A 16,905-nucleotide genomic window follows, 5' to 3' on the forward strand; every position below is an offset into this window, starting at 1 on the left:
GCAAAACCAAAAGGTGTCTTCAGGAAAAATGATTAGATGATCTTGAAGTTGTGCATGGCGCATCAACGGACCCCTGTGGTTCACCCCCTAATGGGAGGTGGTCAAACTTACTCCTTTACAAAAAGCTAAAAGAATGGAGATCAGTAATATAGGCCCATGGAATGTTGTTTTATACAAGGTTGCTGATCATGAATATAATATTTTTAAGATTCTTTACTGATGGACTTATCCCACCATGACCCACTCCCAAGAGATTAAAAATGAGAAATTTCAAACATAACCATATGGGGTATCATTTTAGACTATTTTCAAGGTCAGTGATAATGAATATTATCTTATTTCTGATCCTTTATTGCAGATTCAACCCTCAATGGATATTTATCGGTGGATGACAAATGGAGAAATGGCAAATTTGTATAACAACAGAGAATATTTACACTTAATTTAAACTGAAGCATACATTTTAATATTTCAAAAGTTGATGCAGCTGTTCTTCACATACTTCTAACTCATAAAGTAATTCATTTAATTTTCTATGAATTAGGGCACCTTATGCTTATTCAGAATTTTGTAAATTATTTTTTCTCATAAGTATCCACAATGGTTGCATGCAATCACCTAACTTTTACTGATTAGTTGGGAGATAACATTTAAAATTTATATTACATGTTGGCTATCAGTTATCTAGCAAAAAATCTGTCTGCGTCCATGTCACTGCCCTGTATGTGTGTGACACTGTCCTGTGACATTGTTTGTGCATGTGTGCCAGTGGCCCATACGTGTGTGACACTAGCCTGGAAAACGTAACATATGCATTGGGGTGTAATGCTATTTTCAAAAGGTTACATGTTACAAAACGCCAACTGCACTGCAATGGCTCCTAACTGTTGTAATAAGCGTCACTATGGGGTCCACACTGCTATGGAGTGTATGAAGGCACCTCAGTAGTCTGTAAATCAAGGCAAGACGAGATGTTTGCCCGTGAGCACACGTGTTACTGTCCTGTTACACCAACCTTGCGCAAGTCCCACTGTCCCCCGACACTGTTTTTGTGTGCGTCACACTGGCCCAGAAAACGTAACAGTACAGTACACATCCATGCACTAACTGCTGCTGCCCTGCCTTTCTTTCCCGCTTCCCATTGCCAACACTCTTTTTCCACGTATTCATTCTTAGATGTATCTCTCTCACTTTGTTTGTAATCTCTCATTGTCTCATTTCTTATTCTATTCTTTTTATAACTCCACACATCCATCTCAACATTCTCATTTCTGCCACTTCTTCTTTTGTGGTCTCGTTACTGTCCATGTCCCACCTCGTATATAAGTGTTTAATGCTTCTTCAAGTTAAAGATTTCTAAAGACCTACAATAGAGCAACAGGAAACATAGACTTAAAACAAGAAAAATCCCAGGCATACATTGGAAAAATTGTTTAGATTATTACATGTGAAAATATCAGGGGTCACTAACTCGGGTCCTGGAGGACCACCGTGGCTGCAGGTTTTCATTCTAACCCTGTTTGTGCTGCTGATTAACTTCTTGTGAATTACTTTTAATTGATTTGCTTTTTAAAGATTTGTTTCTCTGAATTTCTTCATCGTTACTCTGAATTGCTTCATTTCTTTCTTTAAAAGGCACCCAAACGGAAATGAAATGTGAAGTGAGTGAGGCAACAGAAGACCAACTAAGTCATGGCTTTAAACTCCAACCAATTGCTCTCCAACGAGCTGCTTAATTAGGTGCCAAGTTTTGTCGTTAATTAAACCCATTCTTGAATTCCACAGCTTGTTGCTGCTCTCATGGTGCATTAGCAGACATTTCTGAAATTGTTGAATTTGTCTTTCTAAGAGCACACTGTTAAAATGTTTTGGGGACCTGAGCAGCCCAGCATTCCTGAGACCTTCATCGTTCTTTATTTTCAGATATTGTATGATGGACACAGTTGTTTTGGCTCATTTTGTATCTCCTTATTGTTTGGCTGCTAATTAAGGAAAGAGAAACAATTAAGGGGTCTGAGTCTTCAAGAGCAAGTCAATTAAAATGAGTTCAAAAGAGTCAATTAGCAGCAGAAACAGGTCACTCATTAAGAAAAGGGTTAGAATGAAAACCTGCAGCCAAGGTGGTCCTCCAGGCGACCCCTGGATTATTACATGTAAAAATATATATTTGAATGTGCTGAATTAAAAAATGAAAAACATTTTTCTCCACCATTTTTTTGCTGTCAATTTTGTTTTACATATTGTTTTTGCACTATTGTTAATTATTGTAATGAAAAAATTTTTGTTTGTAATATTTTATAGTTTTAAAATATATGCTTTAAGCAAAACAGTTATTTTATTCAATAAGAAGGTCAGAATATAGCTGGAATTGCACATGGTGATGAGTCATAGCAGCCGATAACTGCATGAGAAGCCGTTAGAGATAATAACAAGAAAAAACCTTATTACATTCAGACACAACTTTTTCTTGGTACCAAAATAAAGAAGAAGATGAATTTGCAGCACATTTCAAGAAAGATTCTTGGTTTACTGAATTGATGTAAGTGGCTTAGTGCAGACACTTTGCAGATTTTGCAGTGCAGAAGAATGGAGATTATTTCTAGAATCGTCTGAAAGAAGCCTAAAAGGGGTACTTCTTTGTAACAGCAATAAATACACATTGATATCCACTGTTCATTCTGTGCATTTTAAAGAAGCCTGTGAGAAAAAATGCAGGAACAGGAGCATTCTGGGTATCTTACTGGTCAGCAGTCAGGACACACAAAATTCTTAGGTGTTCTCTATGAGTGGGACAAGAGGGCCAAGAAGTGACAGTTGTGTTCGGAAGAAACGTCCAACTAGAAAAAAACAACACCTTGGTGCCAATAAAATCACCATGAGACCAAGCTTGGTGGGCCCAGATAAAGTGCTGCTGCTACAGCTTCATGTTAAACTTGGTGTACTGAACGAGTTTGTGAAAGCCCTATCACCAGATGGAGTCTGTTTAATGTATTTATGCCAGGTTTGTTTCCAGGTTTGTCTAAGGCTAAATGAAAAGAGGTCAATTTTGCAAGACTTTCTCATAAAAGTGATTTCTGATGCAGAATTTGATAGTGTGTTAGCTTGGGTATCATTCAAAGCAGTAGTTTCTAACTTTTTAGGTAACATATCCAAATTATAAAGAAATTGTAAAAAAAAAAACCCTGAAGGTTTAAAGAACTGAGTTGCAATTTGAGTCTTAATGCTCACTTTTTTACTTTCTTGTATACAAAGTATAGGGAGAGTATTGGAATCATCCAGAAATTCAATTTCTAGATTTTTATAAATGTCAACGTTTTAGACCTTCCCTAGTCTGAAAATGTCTGTGTCGCTGTGTGTGTGTCTGTAAACATGATAACTTGAGTACGCCTTCACTTAGGTCAACCAAATTTTGCATACAACTATTGGGTACAAAACGTAGATTTCTATCAACTTTTGAGCTATTTCTGCTAACCAGAAGTGGTACTTTTTATTCATGCAGCTGCAGAGTCCGATTTATTTAACTTTACTTTTATAATAATTGTTCAATATATTATTAACTAGCAAAATACCCGTTCTTCGCAGCGTCAAAGTATTGCCTTAAAATTTTTATAAAGAAGAAAAGTAAACCTTTTTAAACTGAGGGAAAATATACCAATAATTATTTGTTAAGGATCTCTTTGTATACCATGTTGTCAGTTTGGCCCTCCGGTTGCAATATGACCAAGCTGTCCGCTGAGCTTACTCTTGAGCATGCAATGTACAGTTGGCCATGTGAAAAGTAATCTTGTCTGAAATCTCACAGCTTGGATTGCTGCTGTTATAATCAGTTTGAGTTTCATGGTTTGTTTCAATTACGACAGTATTTGTAGAACTTGTGTTGAAGAGACATTCGGCATCTGTCAAGCATTGTATGTATACAACCAGTTTCATCGATAACTTCACATCCAGCTTTTGAGAGTTTAAACATTCATAAACATCAAAGTGTCCACTACTGAAATCGTCACCTGTGAATCTAAGATGTTTAAGAGGCATTGGCGGTTGTCGAAAGGTGTAAAATATTTGGCCGTTTCAGTAACACTTCAGTTACACTTGAAAGCGACAACCGAACAATTCAGTGGCAACCATCAACTCACATGCAGAACCATAGGTGAAGGGCTTAAGCATTTCACTCTTCTAGTGCTCCTGTGTAGTATAATTATCTCCTGTACCGTCATCAGTCCACACCTTGAACCTGTCCCAGTCATTCAATACATAAGACACAATGTTCCTCCGGATATCAAAAGTGAGCCTGATATGGCCGTGCAATATGTAACAAAGAGAATGGAAAAGGCAGGCAGCATCTCCGGGCATGGAAATCACTCGGTAAGTGACAGTTCTTTGATCGATGGTGATCACCTCGATAGACATGTTAATGGGGGTACGGTTGGAATGATAAAGGAAATGGGTACCTGAACAATGTAAAGTAAGTCTAAAATACCTACACAATAACTATAATCATAATAAATGAACAATAAAACAGCAGAGAAACCGTGGATTAAATAAAAAGGCTGCAGTTATCAGCAGGGAGACGTGAATCCTGTGGCAAAGCAAGGAAGGGAATGTAGAGACCGGAACGACGGACGGCCTTATATAGGCAGGCAGCCAACAATGTGGGAGGCGTTGATGGAGGACCCAACGGTGCCTCACACGGCGACCGAGCTGCAGGCTATGGATGTATATATGTACGTAAGGAGGATTCATTTAGCGTTGGGAACCTGCGTACCAAATTTCTTGAAGATGGGTGCATAAGTAACAAAGACCGTTGGAAAGTTCAGTTGCGTCATACCACCGAAATAAGTATGTACATCGGTTTCGGATAGCGCAGGGAAGCCGCCTACCAAATTTCGTGAAGATGGGGCCCTAAATAAGAAAGTTCAACATGGCAGACATTGTCAGCCATTATGACCGTTATGTGTAGAATTTCAAAATGAAACCTGCTTAACTTATGTAATTAAGTTGTAAGGAATGAGCCTGCCAAATTTCAGCCTTCTACCTCCACGGGAAGTTGGAGAATTAGTGATCAGTGAGTCTGATGTTGGAAATTGCAATATGGCGGTTGACAGAGGCATCATACCACTGAAATAAGTACGTACATCGGTTTCGGTTAGTGCAGGGAAGCCGCCTACCAAATTTCGTGAAGATGGGGCCGTAAATAAGAAAGTTCAACATGGCGGACATTGTCGACCGTCATGACCGTTACACATAGAATTTCAAAATGAAACCTGCTTAACTTTTGTAAGTAAGCTGTACGGAATGAGCCTGCCAAATTTCAGCCTTCTACCTACACGGGAAGTTGGGGAATTAGTGATGTTGGAAAGTTCAATATGGCGGCCGAATGTGGCGTCATACCACCGAAATAAGTACGTACATTGGTTTCGGTTAGCACAGGGAAGCCGCCTACCAAATTTCGTGAAGATGGGGCCATAGATAAGAAAGTTCAACATGACGGACGTTGTCGACAGTTATGACCGTTACGTGTAGAATTTCGAAATGAAACCTGCTTAACTTTTGTAAGTAAGCGGTAAGGAATAAGCCTGCCAAATTTCAGCCTTCTACCTACACAGGAAGTTGGAGAATTAATGATGAGTGAGTCAGTCAGTCACTCAGTCAGTGAGGGCTTTGCCTTTTATTAGTATAGATTTCATTTGTTGTTGTTGGTTCGTTAATGTATATAATATAAAAATACAATCATTGTTTTGCAGTTTACTCCTCAAATATCCATCCCCATATCTGAGTAAATCAGAAAGTCAAGGGGAGATCACTCCAATTATTCGATTTTTATTTAAAACTATTTCCTTGACAATCTTGGAGCGCTGAGTCAAGAGTAAGATGAAAGATTCTATCAAGATATAAATGACATGAAAAGAAGATCCCAGGAACATTAGCATATCAGTATGATAGAAGAATACTGCTTGATGATTCATAGGAACACAACAGAAAAAGTGGGCAAGCAATGAGCCACCAAAGAAAAAAACTAAGAAGTGACAAAAACTAGAGACGTTTTCCTCCATAATAAAAGAAGAAGAGTCTGTGTGTCAATCAAGTTTGTATGCTTCTGTCATTCCTAAAGATGGCACATCACAAACATCACTGCTTTTACAAACCCTATACCGAATGGCATTTAACATGAGAAATCAGCATTGCATGGTGCACTGCAAATGTTAATAATGAAGTCTGGGTTGGTTACTTTCAACCTGTTTTAGATAGGTAGCACAGCTGGTCTTTACATATATGTTCAAAAATTTTATGATGAAATTATAGCATTGTCACCCTAGAGGTGGGCGGGGTCTGGACAGGTGATTGACAGCAGGGTATTCACAGGTGTGCATTCCAAGAACCCCTGGAACTTTCACGTTATACCTTTCAAGTCTGTGAATGCTCAAAAAGGCAGGTGGAAACTCCCATGGCATTAAAAATACAGCCTTGCAGATGATAACAGGGGTAACTGGGAAAACCCGAGACACTGGATGACGATCGGGAACACTGCGAGAGTGGAATAGTCTGCCTAGTGAGGTGACTGTGATTTTTACAGGACATTTGTAAGTTTGATTGTGCCAGAAGACTGCTGTAAATTATTTGTTGTGGAACAAAAGCACCTGTTATGGGCTTAACTTCCATTCTGTGTTTGTCTCGGACTTTCCATCTCGGTGTTCTGTACAGTATTTTATATTTACTGCACTATTGTATGCAAAAGTAAATTTTGTAATTTGTTACATTTTAATAAAATTTCTATTCAGTTTTGTACTTAAATTTGATATGATGGAAGCATTCTAAATATTTTTGCTGTGTTTGTGAATGCAAATAAAAAATATTATTCACAAATGGAAAAAATTTTTTATGAGCGTAATTTTGCAGACTTGTGAAATTTTCAACCGAATGTCCCAGTTCAAAACAAGAATATCCTGCACAGCAGATTTAAGTCTTAAAGTCCGATGTTAAAACTTTTTAATTTTTCCCATTATACCAATGCTGTAAAGGAATTATTTGTATTTAGAGGCAAGCGTGCAGTTTTTGTCCCAATGCTTTCAACTTTCAGGAAATATAATGTACTGGGAGTAAAATGTCTAAAAGTGATAACAAATTGTACTGTTCAATTAATACAACTTTGATAAAATACACAACATATAATTCATGACAAATAAGAGGTTGTGAGGTAGTTAATGCTCTTCTGAATGGAAATTATGGAAATTCTCTAAATAGAAAAAAATAGTTTAATGCAAATGATTTCTGTTTTCAATATGCACAAGCTAATGAATAAGTACAAGCTTTACATTTCTCAGAACATTAAAAATGATTTGATTGCCACTCACTTTATTGTCACAGGACATTGATTGTTTTTGCTTGCACTTTAAAAATTAGCATCTGGTAGAAAGTATGGGATAAATTGAAATATGTAGGTGGCAGCAAATTACTGAATTTTGAGATCAGTGCATAATTAAAGTCTATTCATTGTTTTCTTTCAGTTTAGTTATTTAGTGGTTTGATTACTAGAAACAAGAACTGTGGGTTGATTTTTATTTTTTAAATGCATTTATTTATTTATTTTGTAGATCTGGGTACAGCAGAGTCCCTTTGAGTACAGAAAATCATCTGTCCACCCATTCTGTAAAGAATTTGTTTGTGTCTTTTTATGGCAGTAAAACAAGTTCTGTGGTGCATAAGACAGATTCCGACTAGCAGGCCTATTAGTTTCTTGTGTAGGAGGAGGAGGAGGAGGAAGAGGTCACCTAAACTCTTAAATCCTTTTTAATGTAAAGCTAACCAACAAAATGGCTAAGGTCATGCACAGAGACACAGGCAGACATTTATTCAGGGTAGATTTCACACAAACTTTACAAAGTTTTGTCATTTTGGAGAAATGAATTGAATAGGATTGGAGAGCTAGTTGGACTTAATGGCCTTTTACTGACAAACTTGTTCTAATGTTCTAACTCGTATCTATTTGTGGTTTATATCAGGCATGTCAAGCTCATTACCATTGCTGGGCCGCTTTGACTGCCATACGTGTGTCTGCGGGCCGCACTGTAACAAATACTATTATAACATTATACAAAGTTACTGTAGCTTTCTTTCCAATACTGAAAACTTTAAAAAATGCAACACTTAAAGTTTAAGGTTTAAAGAAAAGCAATTTATTTCCATACATTCTCCGTACAACAGCATACAATTAGAGTCTTGGCCTCTTAGCTAGGTCTATATTATTATATTATATTCATTGCTTATATAGGACTCTTACAGTGTGAGATCTATTTCTTTTGTCCTGACACTTGGCATCTCTTGTTAGTAACCAGTTCGTCAATATCAAAATCTTGTGCAGCTGCAACTTTTATGAGGGATGAAAGGGGCTCGACAGTAAGTCTCGAGTGATGTGGGGTTTTGGTAGCTTTCATTAACGAAAACAATTGCTCACAAAGGTAAGTGCTTCCAAACATAGACAGTACTCTCGATGCCAACTTATGGATCTGCACATACGAGGGTGGCAGGTAAGCATACAAGCCTGGCACACCAACTTCGTTGTGTTTTGCCTTCAGAATAGAATCTGACTGCAGTTCAATCAATTCCATTTGGATATTCTCAGGTGCATTCTCAACGTTGTAAGAGAACAGCGCAAAGTCCTGTTCGTGTGAACTGAAATTACGAAAACGCTCACTGAATTCATTGCTCAGTAATTCAAGTTGGAAAACAAATCCTTCAAAAATCCAAATTTTACTTTACTAAGTTTACTTCAAAGTTTATATTGTAAAATAAGCCGATATGCAAAAAGCCACCTGACCTACACTAATTTTATAAACTCAAAATCACAAAAATATGTTAATAAACAACTCACCAACTTCTCGTGTCCACTTCAGATCTTCTGCTGTAGTCTGCACTAACTGTTCGTTACAATACTAGCACAAAATTACATAAAACTAGAGCAAAAACAAGTGAAAATATGCAGGCTATTACTCATTACTCATGATGGTCAGTTCTGCCCAGTGGCCAGTCTCAGCAGCCCACCCAGTATTGTAGCCTAGCAGGGGTGGCCCTAAGCAGAGAAAGAATCGGTGGCCCCTTCGCCCGCCAATGTCAATATGGTATCTTATGCACGGTGGATGGCCACGTCCATTGCAGACACTGCATAGCTGCCTCGTGCTCATGACACGCTTCTATATGCGCGTGTCCATAACTTGAAAACCAAGTGGCGGCCCATGATATTCTAATTACGGCAGAACGTTATAATACTACATATAGCTTACTGCTCCGACTCTAGCGACATTAGTAAATACAGCGTACTTATTAACAAGAAACAGCCACGGCCACGTTGCCATCAGCTATGTCGTTATTTTCTCTTTCTGTTTTATATTCAATATATATTGGCGTGGCGACCCTGTGCAGGTGCACAGTTTGCACATGTCTAAGGCCGCCCCCGCTGCCCACTGCTGCAGCCTAGCACTTCAGTTGTGACGTTGCAGCTCATTAACTTTGGTCAAGACTCGTGGCTATACTAGCAGATGATGTTTCTGGTACCGTAATGCCATGGGAAAACGCGCTTTGGTCAGAAGGCAGAAACGATAGTAATTATTTTGTACAAGTTCAGTGCTATCTAGGATATGTCATGCCCGGGGGCCGTGTGTTTGACATGCCTGGTTTATATGCAATAGTGCTCTATTACGTATCGGATTGCTCACTAATAGCCAAAAAGCATTTTTTTAATGAAACGTGAAGTGTTTCCACTTGTCATAATGAAAATTCAATTAATTAATTTTCTTCTTAATTTGTTAATGTTGTGAACTTGAACCCGGACACACACAGATGGACATCGTAAGTTCACCCACCACACGTTTATTTTTACAATATTTACAGTGCACGGACCCCAGTGCCTCTTGCACCGATTCCCCAAAGTCCAGGCCTCTCCGTCACTATGCCTTTCTCTTGGCCGCCTCCCGTCCTCTCTGCAGCTCTGTCCTCTTCCACCCGACATCCACTAATGACTGGAGGGAGGCGGCCCCTTAAATGGGAACCCGGATGGGCTCCAGCTGCTTCCCGGCACTCTCCTTTGGACACACCCCTGTGTGACGGAAGTGTCGGTTGTGCACCCGGAAGTCGTGCGGGTGTCTCCTGTTCTCTTCCCCGCAGCACTTCCTGGTGTGGCGGAAGTGCTGGGCTCCAGGGTTCCTCAAGCACCTGGGCGCCGCCTGGCGGTGGCCACGGGCCCCTACAGGGTTGGGCTTCCAAGCCCTCTACCCGTGGCCCCCAATACAACCAGGGCGATCGCCCCCTCGTGGTCTGGAGGAGGCACAAGCCCGGCCGGGGACCACAATGTATATGCGTAGGACAATGTATTAAAATATTTCAAAATATGTATAAGAGGCATTTTAAATTATTATAAGCCTTAAAAATGAATCATTATATACAGAACCATTTAAATGCAGTATATACTCGCTGTAGAAGACTGGCCCGGACACAGACAGACACGGACTCAGAATGTCCAAAATAACACACCTTTATTTCTATAAATGTCCTGTACACAACAGAGTGCTCCAATACACACAGTACTTAGTCTATCTTTTCCTTTCGCCATCTTTACTCCTTTCTTCCTAAGCTTCGTCCGCCTCCTCCTGACTCTGATTTCTGAATGGAGTGAGGCGGCCTCCTTTATAGTGCACCCAGAAGTGTCTCTTGATTAACATCTGGCAGCACTTCTGGGTGTGGCAGAAGTACTGCATAGGAACCCCACTCCTCTTCTGGCAGTACTTCCGGGTGTGGCGGAAGTGTGGCCCAGATTCTGGAACTGTCCAGGTTCCCTCTGGTGGTGGCCATGAACCCCCACAGAGTTGTGCTTCTGAGCTCCAATTTCATGGCCCCGATGTAAACCAAGAGGGCTGCCCTCTTGTGGCCCGGGGGAGGTACTCCTGGTAGTACGTCCATTCCCCCGGTCTTCTCTTGAAAAGGGCGTCCCATCCGGACTCGGGACTTGATTTTACCATATAATTTCTGGCATTTTATAATGTCGGTCATATAAGTCGAATGCAGAAAACTCACGCTATTGGTCCAAGAGATTATAATATGCTAACGCCCACCTGAGAGAGTAACCATGGAGCACACAGCCTTTTTTTTTCTATGTATTGTGCCTACGTGACCACATGGTAATACCTACTATTCCAAAGCGATGTTTGCACTATTTTGTGTTTTGTGTATCTCTCACCCTCATACACCTTTATCGTACGAGCATCCCTTATCTACGATGGAGCGTTCGGTCAGAAGAAAATATGAAGCTGGTAATGAATTAAACGTCGTTGAAGGAGCAAAAGGAGCAAAAGAAAATGGTAACTGTGCTGCTGCAACAAAATTCGATGCATCTGTATTCTTGAACAGGCGTATAAGTTGAGGTCTGATTTTATGATTGATTTTTCAGATTTCAAGACCCGACTTCCAAGTGAATATATATGGTAGATGATTTTAAAGCGACACAGCAACAAGGAGATTCAAAATGCAAAAACACTTAATATCACTGTTATGTCTGTATGACATTCTGTGTTGTCGCCTTTTTTTTTTCTTTCTTCACACGAGCATCAAAATGCGAATTTTTTTATTTTTAACATCCTTCTTCCCAAAACTCACAACCCAGCGAAACCAGACAGTGTTTTCTCACCATGATGATTTCTCACTCTGCCACCTGGTGGAATCCTCCAGATTTACTTAAAGTACACGTGCATGGCTTGTATAGCAGCAGCATCTGCAACTGCATGTGTCCCATAGCGTTAAGTATATCCCCGGCCTTAAAGGAAACATAAACTTTAACACTCTAATAATACTCCTTTCAAAAATGTTACTGTTGAGAAATATTAACTTGAATCGGTCATATAACTTTCACAACCAACAATTAACATTAGCACATCAACCTAAGAAGTTGTTACATCACTTGAGCTGGAATTTGGTGTCTGTGAAAACTACTTCAGCCACCAAATTCTATTTAGATTCAGTTCTTAAATGCATCACATTGTAAGATTAAAAAAAAAAACAGTGCTATGTTTTGCTGTATAAGGAAATTTGCAATCCTTACAGTGAAATTTGTATCATTGACACAAAAAGAAATATGTTTAGTTCTACCTAGAATCATTTACATGCTTTAATTCTGCATGTGTCTGCCTGACATTTAGTATTTAAATAACGATCTCCAGTGGAAAAAAAACACACACATTGGATTAATTTCCTGTGACATGTTAAAATTTTGTTGTGCCAACAGGTATGTTCTGGTAGTCCGACCCTCAGCTTCACCAGTTACGATGACAACTTTGGCAATTGTGATCCTAAAATAAAATTGAAGCTCCACAGTGCTTGGAAACTGCATATTTTCATCCTCATCTGCAGGATCCAAGATATAGGCAAGGGTTTGTAGGGGCAGATGGGGGGAGCTGACGACTTCTGAGAGTTTCCTATTTTTTGTGTGAAAACGTGCTTCAGGGTACATTTTTTTATTAGTGCTGTGAATGAGAAGCAGAATTGATTTTACTGGTATGCCAAAGATTTAATCATGACACAGCTGTAGAAAAGCATATTGAAGTGTAAATGGGCCTTTAGGGATGTGACGATGTAGGTTCAGCTCCACGCTCCCATCGCTGTTCGGGAGCCCTTTAACCCAACACCGTCGGTAATGTCACCGATGAGCTAGACAGTGGAGGCAATAACAACTGAGCAAGGGGATGGTTCAAAAAGTGCAAAAGTGCTTTTATTAAAATAGTCAACAAACAGTGTCCAAATAAAATGCAGTGCTTTTAAAAGTTCAATAAATAATCCAACAAAAGAAAAACGTGGAGGTTAAAAACACTACACAAAAAAAAACAATCCTTTTAAAACGAGGTTAAAACGTTCTCTAGGAAGCAGTCTTTAAAACAATGCCAAGCCCGGTGCTCTTCTGCGTTAGCGTCTCACCTGCTTATCCCGGTTGGGCTTTACAGCAGGCGAGACGCTCTCTCAGCAGCTGACCTTTGTTCTTGCGTCTGCCACTACTGCTACTGTCAGTCGCCTTCCCGATTCTTGGCTCCAGTCGGCTCCCCCTGACAGCTACTTGGGAATCCACTAACGGCCAAGGCTCTCATGTTGGGGACACCACGTCCCAAGTCCCGACTCCCGCTACCTTCCACATAGAGTACTGCACCTTCCCGGTCACTCCCGCCCTGCAAAACAAACTCTGCGAGAGCGACCACAACCACTACTTCTCCCAGGTGTTGGCCTAACACCCAGGTTTTCATGCTGCTGCCTGCGAGCATTCTCTTGCTCGTTCGTTCGCTCTACTGCACTGATTTGCTTGCTCTCTCTCCTCACGTGCTTCCTGCTACAACCTTTGTTTCCTTCTTTTCTTTTTCTATCGTTTTGTTCTTTTTTTTTTTTTTTGATCTTTCTCTTCTCCCAACCGACTCACGCTTCTTTTTATATTGCGAGGGGCCATAGCAGCTGCCTCACATTAGCCATGGGAGCAACCACAGATGTGGGCAGTTCCTCACCTGTGCACTAGGCGAGAAACGCCCACACCGCAGATCGCCCTGTGGCTTGCTATGGCCACCACACCCCCTCACTAAGCCGCCACGAGTGTGGTGATTATATATACTGCTCAAAAGAATTAAAGGAACACTTTTTAATCAGAGTATAGCATAAAGTCAATGAAACGTATGGGATATTAATCTGGTCAGTTAAGTAGCAGAGGGGGTTGTTAATCAGTTTCAGCTGCTGTGGTGTTAATGAAATTAACAACAGATGCACTAGAGGGGCAACAATGAGATGACCCCCAAAACAGGAATGGTTTAACAGGTGGAGGCCACTGCCATTTTTCCCTCCTCATCTTTTCTGACTGTTTCTTCACTAGTTTTGCATTTGGCTACAGTCAGTGTCACTACTGGTAGCATGAGGCGATACCTGGACCCTACAGAGGTTGCACAGGTAGTCCAAATTCTCCAGGATGGTACATCAATACGTGTCATTGCCAGAAGGTTTGCTGTGTCTCCCTGCACAGTCTCAAGGGCATGGAGGAGATTCTAGGAGACAAGCAGTTACTCTAGGAGAGCTGGAGAGGGCCATAGAAGGTCCATAACCCATCAGCAGGACCAGTATCTGCTCCTTTGGGCAAGGAGGAACAGGATGAGCACTGCCAGAGCCCTACAAAATGACCTCCAGCAGGCCACTGGTGTGAATGTCTCTGACCAAACAACCAGAAAGACTTCATGAAGGTGACCCAAGGGCCCCATGTCCTCTAATGGGCCCTAAGCTCACTGCCCAGCAGCATGCAGCTCGATTGGCATTCACCATAGAATACCAGAATTGGCAGATGCACCACTGGTGCCCTGTGCTTTTTACAGATGAGAGCAGGTTCACCCTGAGCACGTGACAGAAGTGAAAGGGTCTGGAGAAGCCATGGAGAACATTATGCTGCCTGTAACATCATTCAGCATGAGCAGTTTGGTGGTGGGTTAATGATTGTCTGGGGAGGCATATCCATGGAGGGTCACACAGACCGCTACAGGCTTGACAAAGGCACCTTGGCTGCCATTAGGTATCAGGATGAAATCCTTGGACCCATTGTCAGACCCTATGCTGGTACAGTGGCTCCTGGTGCATGACAATTCCTGGCCTCATGTGGTGAGAGTATGCAGGCAGTTCCTGGAGGATGAAGGAATTGATACCATTGACTGGCCACCACACTTTCCTGACCTAAATCCAATAGAACACCTCTGGGACATTATGTTTTGGTCCATCCAATGCCACCAGGTTGCACCTCAGACTGTCCAGGAGCTCAGTGATGCCCTGGTCCAGATCTGGGAGGAGATCCCCCACAACACCATCTGTCATCTCATTAGAAGCATGCACCAATGTTGTCAGGCATGTATACAAGAACACAGCGGCCATACAAAGTGCTGCGTACAATTTTGAGTTGCTGCAATTAAATTTTAGCAAAATGGACTAGCCTGCCACATAATTTTTTCACTCTGATTTTTGGGCGTCTTTGAATTCAGGGCTCTGTAGGTTGATCATTTTCATTTCCATCAAACGATGTGGCATCCTTTCGTTCCTAACACATTACCCAGTCTATATCAGTATAGATATCCAGGAGGATTTCTTTTTCCCATTGAGATCTGATGTGTTTTCAAAGTGTTCCTTTAATTGTTTTGAGCAGTTTATTTAAACTAAATGGCCTTTGCTGAGCAAGCTGTGGACCCATAACACCACAAGGGAACAATATTCTTAGTTTTTACCCCAAAAAATCTCTGAAAAGCTCCTTTGAGTGAGCTTTGTGTTTCACAATTGTGAAGTCACATGCTAAACAAATTTTGGTGTCATGAAACTGAAACTTATCTGTTTTGCTTATCATTGTGTTAAGAGAGGTCCACAACTCATCGTATTTTAAATAAGTAAATAATGAACGCCCTCACACTAGTAAGAGAAGCAGGTGAGTGCCATTGACTGAGAAAACGACTCATCTCTGGGTTGATGTGAGGCGGTCAGCCGACTGTGTGCTGCCTTGTCGGCATATGCAGGCGGCCTGATTGTCTCATTATCAACCCAGGGTAGCAATCATGTGATCACGCCTGCAACCCTCCCCAGTGTGTAACAGGAGAGTGAGAAGACACAAAGGGGGAGGAAGAAAAGAAAGAAAAGTGAAGTGAGTTACAGAGGTTAAAGGGATGGAGGCAAGCGAGTGAGTGAGAGAGCCAGTACATGTTGAAAGGTAGCATGCAAACTGGAATGGAGCCCCAGAGAGGAGAGTGTGTGGCCAGCGCTCAGGAGGGACCCATGGGGTCACTCCTGTTGAGCAACCATCACACTGTCACATACGTGCACGTGCATGGGAGTCAGATAAAGGGCTCCAAAGAAGATAATTCCATGCCAAACCAAGGGGTGGCAGAGTGCACTAATCCTTTCTCTTTTGTCTCTGCAGACCAAACACGGGTAATTCCTCCTGGACTCAATGATGTCAGTTCCGGTTCAAGGACCCGATGACATAATTTCCGGCTCTGGATCTGATGACATCACTTCCAGTTCTGGGTCAGATGACACCATTTCTAGTTCCTGCTCAGATGACATCATTTCCCCTGTCCGACTTTAAAATTCGCCATATTCCTTCTGCTAGTCAGTTCTGCTTTGGACTCTTGTCCGTAAAAGACTTATTGCTTATTTTTGATTTTTCCAGCCAAACTTCAAGTATACAGGGAGGCTGCCCCAAACCTTTTTGTGGTGTCAAGGTGTTTCATTGCACAACGCTCAGGAGTGTGCTCTTGCTGAAAGAGGAGCCATTGAGTTGACAGCAGTGGGAGGATAGCGCACTTTTGCCAGGTGGAGCCATTCGGCAGCGGTGGTTGCAGAGCATAGCACCGCTCGGTGGCTCCCCAAGGAATTGGTGGCTGGAGACCTGAGCAAGAACTAAAGGTTGCCTGCGCCTGCTGGTGGACTATAAGGTCCAAAAAGGGCAAGTCGATGAGACTTCAGTTATAAAGGGGCACCAGGGCTCTGATTTCTAACAACAGTTTCATGCCTGTGTTTTTAACTTCATTTGTAGGGATCTTCTATTTACTGGTTTTAACCTCCACTATGGACACTTCACTTTACTGGAATATTTATTTATTATGAATTTTGCACTGTATTTCGGACAGTGTTTTGTTCATTTGTTTTGGTTTTAAAATAAAAGCACTGAGTACCTTTACATCTATCATTATTGATGGAGTCAGGTTTCAAATGGCTCCCAAAAACAGAAGTGGGAGCATGAAACCAACCTGCACCATCACAATCACTAGCATGTTTTTTTGTTTTTCTGTTGTTCTAATACATTCTGTCATCATAATTTAAATATGACTCATTGCTATAACTTTCAATGCAGTTCCCGAGTGTACCTTGATG

Source organism: Polypterus senegalus, chromosome 2 (genome assembly GCF_016835505.1).
Source record: "Polypterus senegalus isolate Bchr_013 chromosome 2, ASM1683550v1, whole genome shotgun sequence".
In the NCBI taxonomy this organism is placed as follows: domain Eukaryota; kingdom Metazoa; phylum Chordata; class Cladistia; order Polypteriformes; family Polypteridae; genus Polypterus; species Polypterus senegalus.